The sequence below is a fragment of the Arachis ipaensis genome, chromosome B03, assembly GCF_000816755.2.
Source record: "Arachis ipaensis cultivar K30076 chromosome B03, Araip1.1, whole genome shotgun sequence".
Taxonomy (NCBI): domain Eukaryota; kingdom Viridiplantae; phylum Streptophyta; class Magnoliopsida; order Fabales; family Fabaceae; genus Arachis; species Arachis ipaensis.
In genome coordinates, this window is record NC_029787.2 from 11,636,267 (window position 1) to 11,648,018 (window position 11,752).

The 11,752-nt window shown below is 34.4% G+C and overlaps 1 protein-coding gene across 1 annotated transcript in view; it reads left to right on the forward strand.

Annotated features, from left to right (window-relative positions):
* LOC107629518 (putative disease resistance RPP13-like protein 3) overlaps positions 1-11,752 on the forward strand; it is a 24,995-nt gene that overhangs the window by 3,648 nt on the left and 9,595 nt on the right. The window lies entirely within an intron of this gene.

The following is an 11,752-nucleotide window of genomic DNA, read 5'->3' on the forward strand; positions in this document are numbered from 1 at the left end:
TAGACAAAAAATATAAAACTTAGATATTTATATTTTATAATTGAAATTTTTTATAGTTATGATTATTATGACACTTTTAATATATATATATATATTTATTGCATTCAATTAGTCATTTATATTTAAATAATAATAATAAGTAAGAGTGTTTTTTAGTTTTAGTCTCCTATATTGCCATGTGTTTAAGAGTGCCTATGTAGGCATGTAGCCAGGGGCGAAGCTCGAACCTCTTTTAGGAGGGGGCTAACATGCAAAATACAATTAAATAGAGAATAAAAAATAAAATTAGGGAGAGGCCAAATTATAAATTTAGAGGATTTTATAAATAAAATTTATTTATTTGGGAGGGGCCATTGCCCCCTTCACATATACTAAGCTTCGCCCCTCCATGTAGCATCATTAGAAAAAAAGTAGATAGCTAAAACTTATTGGATAGAGAATTCATATAAACTTTTATAGATTATAAATAAATTAATGATGTTATGTATACACTAAAATCAGTTACTAATATAAAATACATGTTAAAATATAAATATATATATTGAAAATAAATTAAATCACATATATATTTGAAAGAGATGAGAGAGAAAAGAGAATCTGAAGAAAAGCAATTCAAAGTGGGTAAGCTAATTAAATGACAATGGCTTACTTTTGCTTCCCTAGCTTAGAGTGGCGTGTTGGTCATAATGGCCATCAATCAATTCAGCTGCACTTTCTCTCTCATGTTCTCCATGCATTAATTAACAATGTAATAGATTTTGAAATCCATCACATGGTTAAAGTTTGGTTCCGTTGGAAGCACTTTGCTTTCATTTTTCTTTGGTTTCGGACCAAGGTAGGAACCATTCATCACTTAATAGAATTTGGGCTTGTAACATTGAAATTAAAACTGGCCCAAATGATTAACATTTGCTTTCCCGATGAGTAGTGTAGCGGATCAAGCATAGGAAGCATTCATCAAAATTAAATATGGGCTTGGTTATAAAATAATTGAGTTTGGCCCATTAAAACAACAATTCAGCCTTCTGATAGGAAATTTGTAGCAAGGCTGATTTTTAATTTGGGCTAGCAACATCTTTATTTTCCGGCCCAATATTAAAACCTGCAACAAAAATTATTTAATCAAATCAAATTATTTAATTTTTGCAGTTAATTATTTTTAATAATGTTTAGTCATTATAAATATTAGTTAGGAGTTTTCCAAACTCATCAGAGTCAAATTACCACAAGTAGTAATTCGAATCTATATGTCTCGAATATGCTACTCGTCAACCTTTCATACTAATTCGAATTAATATCCTTCGATTTAGTCTTGGCTAATTCGATTCTTATTGACTCGAACTACGTGTGATCTTGCATGCATAATTCGGTTCGAGTTGCTTCGAATTACATGCTTAGGTTACTAGGGTTTAATTCGAATTGATTGAGTTCGAATTATGTTCAAAATTATTTCGAATCCATTTGATTCGAATTATATAAATATGTCATCTGGTGGATTGTTGTATCAAATTTTGATTTGGCAGAAATGGGTAAATTTGAGCTCCCCTTAGCTCATTTGAGTTTTTTACCCAAAATAATAGAAACACATTAATATTTTTTTTCAAATATTTGAGATAAAAAAAAATATTTTACCTCTTTTTGTTATTTTATTGGCTCAAGAGCTGTAAATGTAATATATATGATTTTTTTTTTTATCAAAAGTACCAGTTATACTTACGTAAAAAGATTAAAAAACATCTTGAATTTAGATATATTTAATAAATAATTAATCACAGCTACGAATCCACATGTAGTGTTATTGAGCAGGTAAACGAAGACTTGGACTTAGCTGTGTACTTTGTAACAAAAAGACCAAAATGGTATACCTTGTCATTGATTGTTTTTATTGTGCTTCAATGGTTTAAGGAATGATGGGACGGAGACCATCAATAAACCATTACCTCACAATAAATAAATAAAGGGGAATGCTAAATAAACATTTTAAACTTTAAACAACATGAACAACTACCAATTAAATAAAAATATACTACACTCTAATTTAATACTATTAATTAAATTTAAGATTATTCCAAAGATATAGAAGTGGAGCCTCGCATTTAATTTATAATTATTCAACTTTATATATACTTATAGGACGCAATTTAAAGAAATCAACCGAATGTAAAGAACAAAATTCAAATCCATGATCTAAAAAATTACGGGAAGTATTAGGTAAACAATGACCATTTTAAACAACATGAACAACTACCAATTAAATAAAAATATACTACACTCTAATTTAATACTATTAATTAAATTTAAGATTAATTTTTTTTCCAAAGATAACATTTCATTTAATGAAACTTAAGGATGGGTCCACGGTGAACTCCTTACAAAATTCATGATGGGCTTTCCCATAAAAAACCAATATGTTATTACTTAGACAAGAAAGAAAATGCTTAAGAAAAAGAAAAAGAGAAGAGCTTTATGAAGGATAACGTGGGCTTCCCCTGTACGTGGTAATAGAAAAAAAATATCTTTCTTCTAAACACCTCAACTTCCTTCTCTTTCCAGTGCTTGAAAGTCATTCTCCAATTTGGTAGCTGCTTCCAAATTTGCCGGTGACAAATTCTCTCACCCTCAAAAATTAGTTTATTTCTTGCTATCCACAATTGCTACAAAATGTGAGCTACAAATCGAATCTGCTTCTTTCTATTTCTGCTTTGTTCCAAGTCTTCTTTGAATTGAAGCCACCATTTCCATATTTCATCATCATCACTCATGTTGGTGGGTGTCACACTTGAATTTTGCCAGGTTGCCATCGCTTGTGGGCAGGTTAGCAAGCAATGTCGTAGTGATTCCTCCTCTTGGCCACATCTCAGACAAATTGGGGAGATCTCAGGTAACCTTTCAGAGATTCTTCTTGCAACCGGCAAACCATTGTGAAATAACCTCCATAAAAAAACTCTGATTTTTGGTGGACATTTCAGACCCCACAAGGAGGACCAGAGCTTCTTTGACTTGCATTGAGCCGGAAGTACCTTATACCCCGAAGCAACAGTATATAGGCCTCTCCTCTCCAATGACCAGGTAGGCTTGTCTTCTCCCTCTATAATTTCTGTTTGTAAGATGGCTTGGGCAATTTCTGGACTGAATTGTGTTATTATTGATTGGTGGTTCCATTCCTTGTGCTCTGTCATTAGTTGTTCAACCCATTCTACTGGTGGATAGTCGGTTGTTTGAATTATTGTAGCCAATGTCGGAAACTGTTTAATCCAAGAATCTGTCATTACCTTCACCGAGTTGCCCCTTCCTATCTTCCAGATAAGCCCTTTTTCTATGACTTTTCTCCCTTCCAGCATGCTTCTCCACCCCCAAGAGGGGTTGTTACCTAATTCGGCTCTTAGAAAATTTGAATACTTGAAATATTTACTTCTGTATACTCTGGAAATTAGCGAGTCAGGTCTAGTCAGCAGCCGCCAACCCTGTTTTCCGAGCATAGCCATATTAAAAGCCCTGAGGTCCTTAAAGTTTAAGCCTTCTTGGGACTTTTGTCTACAGATTACAGTCCATTTAATCCAATGCATCTTCTTTTCCGTTCCTCTCTGTCCCTACCAAAACTGCATTATCATCTTATGAAGTTCTTCCATTAAGATCTCTGGGAGCTTAAAACAACTCAAAGTATAAATAGGGATAGCAATTGCTACTACTTTAATTAGCACTTCTCTGCCACTGGCTGATAGCAAAGATCGTTTTCACTGCTGAAGCTTCTTGGACACTCTATCCTTAAGATAATTAAAGGTAGCCTTCTTCGATCTGTTAACCACGGAGGGAAGTCCTAAATATTTGTCCTGATTCCCTACATGAGGCACCTGTAATACATCCGCCAGCTGATTTCTTATGACCTCTGGTGTGTTATGGCTGAAAAACACTGATGATTTATCTAAATTAATGACTTGACCACTAATCTGGGAATAGGTATGTAGCACACTCAATAAGTGTTGGCAATCCTCAGCTGTAGCTCTGCTAAATAGGATTGAGTCATCCGCAAAAAATAGGTGACTAATAGTCGGACATCTGCGATTAAGTCTCAAGCCCACAATTTCTTGCCTCTGTTCTCCTCTGTGGAGCAGATGGGAGAGCCCCTCTGCGCAAAAAAGAAATAGATAGGGGGAGAGAGGATCGCCTTGCCGCAATCCTCTACTTGGTTTGAAAAAACCATATGGTTGTCCTTCCACAATAACAGAATAAGAGACTGTCATCACGCACTCTTTTAACCAGTCCACCCACTTTTTGTAAAAACCCATCTTCTCCATCATAGCCCAGACAAAACTCCATTCCACTCTGTCATATGCCTTACTCATATCTAATTTGAGAGCCATCTCCTTTTCTCTAAACCGCTTAGTTTTTAGGAAGTGCATGAATTCATGAGCAATTAGAACATTATCACTAATAAGTCGGCCTTTAATAAAAGCACTCTGATTGTTGCTAATGATTTTATCCATGACATTCTGTAACCTATGCACTAGGATCTTAGAAATAATTTTATAGAAAATACTGCTCAAACTAATAGGCCGAATTTGCTTCATAGTATCAGCATTAGAGACCTTTGGAATCAAACAAATATTGGTGTGATTAAAAGCTCTCAATAAATGACCCCCCGAAAAGAAGCTAACCACTGCCGTATCACATCAGTCCTTATAACATCCTAAAAAAATTGATAAAATTTGGCAGTAAAACCGTTATCTCCAGGAGTAGAAAAGGGATTTATTGAAAAAACAGAATCTCTTACCTCCTTTTCTGTAACTGGTCTAGTGAGTCTTCTATTGATACTGGCTTCAATTTTTACTGGTACATCCTCTATTTCATCCGCAGGGTCCTTCGGATCAGAGGATTTGAATAAATCCTCAAAATAATTTTGGACAATGCCTGCTATTCCTTCTGGATCTGCTCTACTCTCCCCTTCATCATTTGTCAATCTAGATATACGATTCTTTCTATTCCGTGTTTGGAACTTGGAATGAAAGAACTTTGTGTTGTTGTCACCCCACTTAAGCCACTGAACCCTGGGTTTTTCCTTCCAGTACCTTTCCTCCATCATGTAGGCCTCCTCCAGTTCCTCTTCCAATTGACGTATAACCAGTCCATTCGCTCCTATACCCTTGCTTTTCTCCGCTTCCAGCTTACCCAATAATAGAGCAATATGGGTTTGTGAGTTTGAGGTCGTCGTCTTCTGCCAATTGACAATAGCATGCCTGCATTGTTTTAATTTCTGGAACAATTTATACATTGGGGACCCTTCACCTTCCACCGCCCATATTGCCTTTACTAAGTTGACCACTTCTTCCTTCTCGCACCATCGCTCTTGAAACATGAATCTCCTCTTGGTTTTAATTAGCGTTGCCACAGAATTTAGGAGCAAAGGACAATGGTCTGATCCGACTTCACTTAGATGCGATATTAAGGCCGTCGGATAGGAATTTCTCCACTCATTAGAGACCAATCCCCGATCCAGTCTCTCCTTGACCAGTGCACTACCGAATTGTCTATTAGACCAGGTGTACTTTGGCCCCTCATATCCAAGATCACATAGGTTTCCTCCATTAATAAAGTCTATGAAGTTCTGAACTGAAGTTGCTGGCTTAACTCTTCCACCTTCTTTCTCATGTTGTGCCACTATTGCGTTAAAATCTCCTATTACTAATTTGAGTTCACCACACAATTCCAACACCTCTAGTAGTTTGATAAACTGCTCACTTCTTAGCCTGTCATCTGTGCTCAAATACACTCCAATTACATCCCACACCTTCTGCAATTTAGGGTCTTCCCATTTGTAGTGAATGTAGAAGTCATCATGTTGGCAAATCTGCACATCGACCTCATCCTTGCAAGCTACCACCAAACCTCCGGCCTGTCCTCTTGGTTCAACACAGAATAGATTAGTGAATCCAGCTCCTCGAATAGTCCTTTCCACATTCAAGGTATTATTTTTAGTTTCACTCAAAAATAACACCTCGGGGGAATGGGTTTTACAAAACCCTTTCATGCTGTGAATTGTCAGGGGTTTCTCCAAACCCCGACAATTCCACATGATCATCTTCATGGAGTGGTGGGTGCCTCTTGTCGGGTGGCACTTTTTCCCATCTCCATAGGTTGTTCTTCTGATTGACAGAGCTTTTTATTTCCAGCTACTATTTTCCTCCCCTCCATATCCTCCGTGCTTCTTTTAGATCCGGCAAAGGAACTTTGTTTTTGATTTTTCCTCGCCATTTGTTTCAATTTCTGCCTCCCTCCAATTTCAACATTCTCCTTATTTCTTCTGCTAGTAAAACAAAATTGATTTTGCTGCTGTAATATCTGATTCTCCTGCATCTCTGTTGCATTTTCCAGCAGGAAGTTATCTGAGACATTCTCATTTACAACAATTTCCTTCAGCAGCTGCATTTTTACCCTTCCCCCTTGTATCTTCAGCTGGCTTTGGATCTCCTCATTCTCCTTACACTCCTTATTAGTCTCTTCCCTCATAGATAAATTTGATAGGCCTTTAAGCAGGTTAACTGGTGTAGGATTCTGATTTCGGGATACTCCTTCTGTCTCCTCCTTACTGTTATAGCAGTTGGTGTTTTGCTTCTCGATACCTATCCTCCTTCCGCTCTGTTCAGCTCGCAGCCATCCCCCCCCACAACTCTTCCTCCACTTCTCCGTTCACAGCGTCCTTCAATTGCTCATGACATCCGCGTACCTCATGTCCCACCTGTCCGCAATAATTGCAAAAATTACTGATTCGTTCATATCGTAATTTTAATTCAATAACTCTCTCATCCGGACCTGCTATCTTCAGAATTCTTCTTAGCGGCCTTGTTACATCTAAATTGATCTGGACTTTAACTATTCTATACTCCTCCTTCCCCTTTATAATAAAAATGTCCACATCCAAAACCTCTCCCAAGGCACCACCCACCTTTCGTCCTAATTCTTTGATTTTGCAGTATTCTGGCAAACCCCAAAGTTGGATCCATATTGAAACATATGCAAATTCTTTTTCCTCGATTGCTACTCCTTGCCTCCATCTCCTTAGGTTCAAGATATAGTTCTTAAATAACCAAGGTGCTCCTTTTTCAATTCTTAGCACATCCATTTCATTTGCAAAAAAGAATTGAAAGAGATTACCTCCATGACTTTGCACTTTGAAACCTGCTGGCTGTCCCCATATAGAAAACAGTGCTGATTCCATTGTTCCAACACTAAATGCTCGGTCTGCTAATATTCTCCCAACAAGACTTTGTGAGCATTTCTGTAGCCCTTCCGCAATGTCTTTGTCTTCAAAACCCACCACAACCTCCTCTTCCTCCAATCCCCGTGATCTTCCTTTCCTAGATGAACCTCCAAGGTCCGCCATTAATAGATAACTATTTGCAATCACTAGTCACTGGTCAAAGTATGAAAACTTCACTCGAGGGTTGACTTGTGTGAAAATAAGGATTACTCTACTAACCCTAGCAGAGCATAGTTTGAAAAGCCCTAATAGAGCCACTTATCTACAGCGATATTTTTAAGATTAATTTACTCTTTTAAATTTATTAATTCACATTGTTCATATATTGTTCAAAAATGTTGTTGGTTACTTATACTTTTACTTTTCCAAAAATTATAGTAGTAACTAATAGTAATATATACTTTCTGATTATGTGTTGTTTGTTGCAAGCATAAATAATCAGAAGGAGATGAGATGATGTTTTATGGCAGCATCTCTAACACCTTATACTTAGTCATCATCTTCTTCATTTTTGTGCCGTCCGGGCGATTCCTCAACTTCAACGTTTCAACCACTTGCCTTTTACTTAATCACTTATGTTAGCTATCTTGACAAGGAAGTAACTGAATCTGTTATTTTAATAGGATCAGTTTTTACATGATTAGATTGATTTTGTGTATAGTAGTCTCTATAACACTAAAATATAATACTTATCTATAACAAATTTAACACCATTTAAGAATTTATCCTAAAAAAACAGCCAAATAATTAGGACATTAACATTTTCCCTTAAAAAGTTTGGCACCAATTTATTAATATCTTTATTAAAATTTAGAATTTAGAATTTAAAATTTGAATCAAGTTTGATGTGTAAACTGACATGATGATAATATTAACATGACACATGATGACAAAAATACAAGAAATTCTAGCACAACCATTGAATTCACAGCTTCAATTGTTGTAAATAATAATGCAAGTGACATCGGAAGCCAAAAGCCAACTTCATTGTATCCTTTTGCATAATGAATTATTATGGCAACTTCCTTCCTTTTCTGAATTGGGACCAGTATTTTAGTAATTTCACCATATAATATTCTTATTTCCATAGGTGTGTTTGTGTTTGATAATGCATAAGTTGATGTGACTTGAGCCTCCAAGTCCAACTTACGTCTACTCATCTACTGAATGATAACAAACTTGCTGCATTGCTCTCAGGTAGGTCCTCAACTACAATAGAAATTCATACAAAATAGCATCCTATTTAGACTTCACACAATAATACACACCTTAGCGTTTTGCATAGTTGACTCGGAGTCAATGAGGAGAAGACAAAGAAACCAACTATTCATCTTTCCAAAAGATACAAAACAATTATCAACTGCACTTTTCTATTTCACATTAATTTTCGTCCACTTACAATCTTATCGTGATAAAGATTTTATAAATCGCTCCTCATTCTGTCAGGAACAATTAGAGCCGGATACACTCTTTAGCGGATTAAACACTATAAGTGTGAGTGAAAGCTCACCAAAATTGACGTAAAGTATCTGTTGAATCTAAAAAATAATAATTATATTTTTAGTGATGACAGGCACATTGCATATGATTAGATTAAAAGTCTAAAATTATTTAGTGTGTTTTATTGTATAGGCCCATAATAAAGTTTAATATATTAAATAAATTGGGCTGAACTTGGCCCAACATAGACAATTGAAAAAGGTTTTTGGACAAAAGAACTTATTGTTGAACTATGCCCAACATTGCAAAACGTCAAGTAAACTAGTTTAGAACTCATTCAATTTGAAATGAAAAAGTGCTTCACTTTTTTATTAAGCATCAAAGAGAAAAATAAAGAAAAAAAAATTGGAGACTAAGTCAAATCAATTAAAGAACGTTTAAAAAAAAAACTAATTTATTATTTTTATGCACACATAATAATTTGTTGAAACTACTTTTGGAGAACAAACACCATTCAAATAAGAAGAAAAAAAAAGAGAGGTTGCTTTTTCTTATTTATATCCAAGGATTAATAATGAAATTTGGGAGATAAAGTACAAAATTAAGGATATAGATTTGCCAAACACATTGAAATTTTCAGAACATTAACACTACTTTTGTTGTTGCCCATCTCTTTAGTGACTCTGCGCTCTTTAACTCTGATTTTCAACTCTGATTCTCTGCTTAAATTTTTTGGGAGAAGAAGAAGAACTTAAATGGTTTAATATTAAAAGTGTTGACTCATATTTTTAATTAAGTTTTGGAGACATTATTCCATACAAAAAGAGAGTAATCAGCTAAAGATTGAGACAAGGAGAGAGAATCCATAAATCTAAACCCCCCAAGCAACTTTACCACTAAGGTCTGAAGTTTTGAAAGCAATATATCTATATTAAAAGAAGCATTCTGTCAAGACGAAAGGCAACATTTGAGAGTTCTAAAATTGAATTATGCTTATAGCTTTCGAGTTGTTTCATTTTTTCTTCTTCATGTTTCTCTATTGAATATTCTGGTTCTTCAGTTATCTTTCTTTAATTTTATTCAATGAAAAAGATATGAGCAATGCTAGGGAACCAAAAGGGTATTAGCAAAAAACCAGCCAAAATATCTTTGGTGAATCCAAAATTTATACGAGTTAATATATATGGATGTTTCTTCTGTTAAGTATCAGAATGTTTCTTTTTCATACTAAATGGATGTTCTTTTATATATTTTTCGAATTTTTTTGTATTGCAAATGTGAATGTGTCTATTTCTTTAAAAATTTTATATATTTTTTTTTAAATTTTATAGATAGTTAATTATTTTTGCTAAAATATAATTAGATATTTCTCTTGTTAAGTATTAGGATGTTTTTTTCATATTAAATGAATGTTTTTTTTTTATATTTTTCGATAAAACCGTCCTCGAGTATTGCTTCCACGGCCTACCAAGGTACGTTTTCACAACACCAACGCGAGGGGCCAAATCGTCAGCGGGTCGAATCGTTGCGTTGTGTATGGAGATTCCGGTATTTTGGTTGGGATCGGTTCTGCCTTGTGCGGTAATTGAGTTGAATTGGCCGGTCATAGGGAGGCGAGGGAAGATGTTGCAATTTTGGAAGACTACGGCGGCGTTACCGAAAATAAAATCAACGGTGCCATAAATGTGGCAGTCGCTGTAGAATTGACGCATGGAATGGGCGTAGAGTGTGTCTTGGTAGCCCTTGAAGCTGCACATGTAGAAGGCTGATAAGTCGGCTCCGCTTCTAAGGGCAACTGCTTGGTGCTTGCTTGTCCTTGCTGTGTTTCGGAATGTTATGTTCACTGCTACAAAATAGAAGCGGAAGCCATCGGAGGAGTGGGTTGCGGTGGAGAGGCGGAAAGAGCTTGACGGTGAGAGAGAGAGGTCTGTGTGTGATTGTTAGAGGTGGATAGATTAATGTGAGAGAGAGGAGGAAGGTTTTTATAGGTTTCAATTAGGTTTAGTTAATGAATTTTAAATTTTTTAAATTTTAAATTTAAAAAATTTAAAATTAATTATTAATATAAATTAATATAGTTTTGTTTAGTTTTTGGCTGGTAACCTCTTGGTTCCAAATACTTTTCCAAAAGATATATATGTGAGGATTTAGAGAAAACTATTGAGAAAAAAAACAATGAAAGTTAGCTTGGAAAAAAAGTCAAAGATTATGTCAATCTCTTTTGTAATTTGTTTTTATTTTGTTTTTTGTACATGAGAGATATCTCTTGCTAAGTTGGGTGAGTACTTAGTGTTGGAAGTCTAGGAAGTGAATCTAGTTAAACCAAGCTTGATTAGAAAGTTTAATTTATCTCGAATAGGATTAGAAATGATCATAGGAAATTGGTGAATGTAAATCTTTTAAAAGATAGTAAAAATTCTACTATAATTATGATAAAAATTGAATATAGACTATATTACGTACATAAAGTGGTTGAACTAAGATATATAATTGTGTACTTTTTTCTTTTCTATTCTATTTCTAATTCGTTCGTTATGAGTCAAAAAAATTTTATCTCCTATATAATCACTTTTATAGACTTAACAGAATCTATTTTAAAATTAAAAATTAAAAGAACTTAAAAGTAACCATAGATTCAAACTCTTTAGGTCATTAAATACCTTCAGTATCTCTAGTAAGTAACTATAACAAATAAAACTGTGGATGCTGTAAAACTACATAAATAGACAGTAATCGTATAGGTGAATAATACTGAATAATACTTATACAATAGACAATAAAATATGTACTATATCAAAAACAAAAGTATAGTATACAGTGAACAGTAAATTATGTTATGACTATTAATTTTTTGTATGAAAAAAAAAATCTTAAAATAAAAATTAAATTGTTTCTGTATAATTTTAAAGTTACGGATTTAAGTCATAAAAACAACATTGATATAATTATTAAGTTAGACAGCGTACATTAACACAAAAATACTTATGCATTAAGTTGCCATTAACTTTTTGTATGATCATATATGATAATAGCAGTGTGTTGTAGTAATACTTTTAA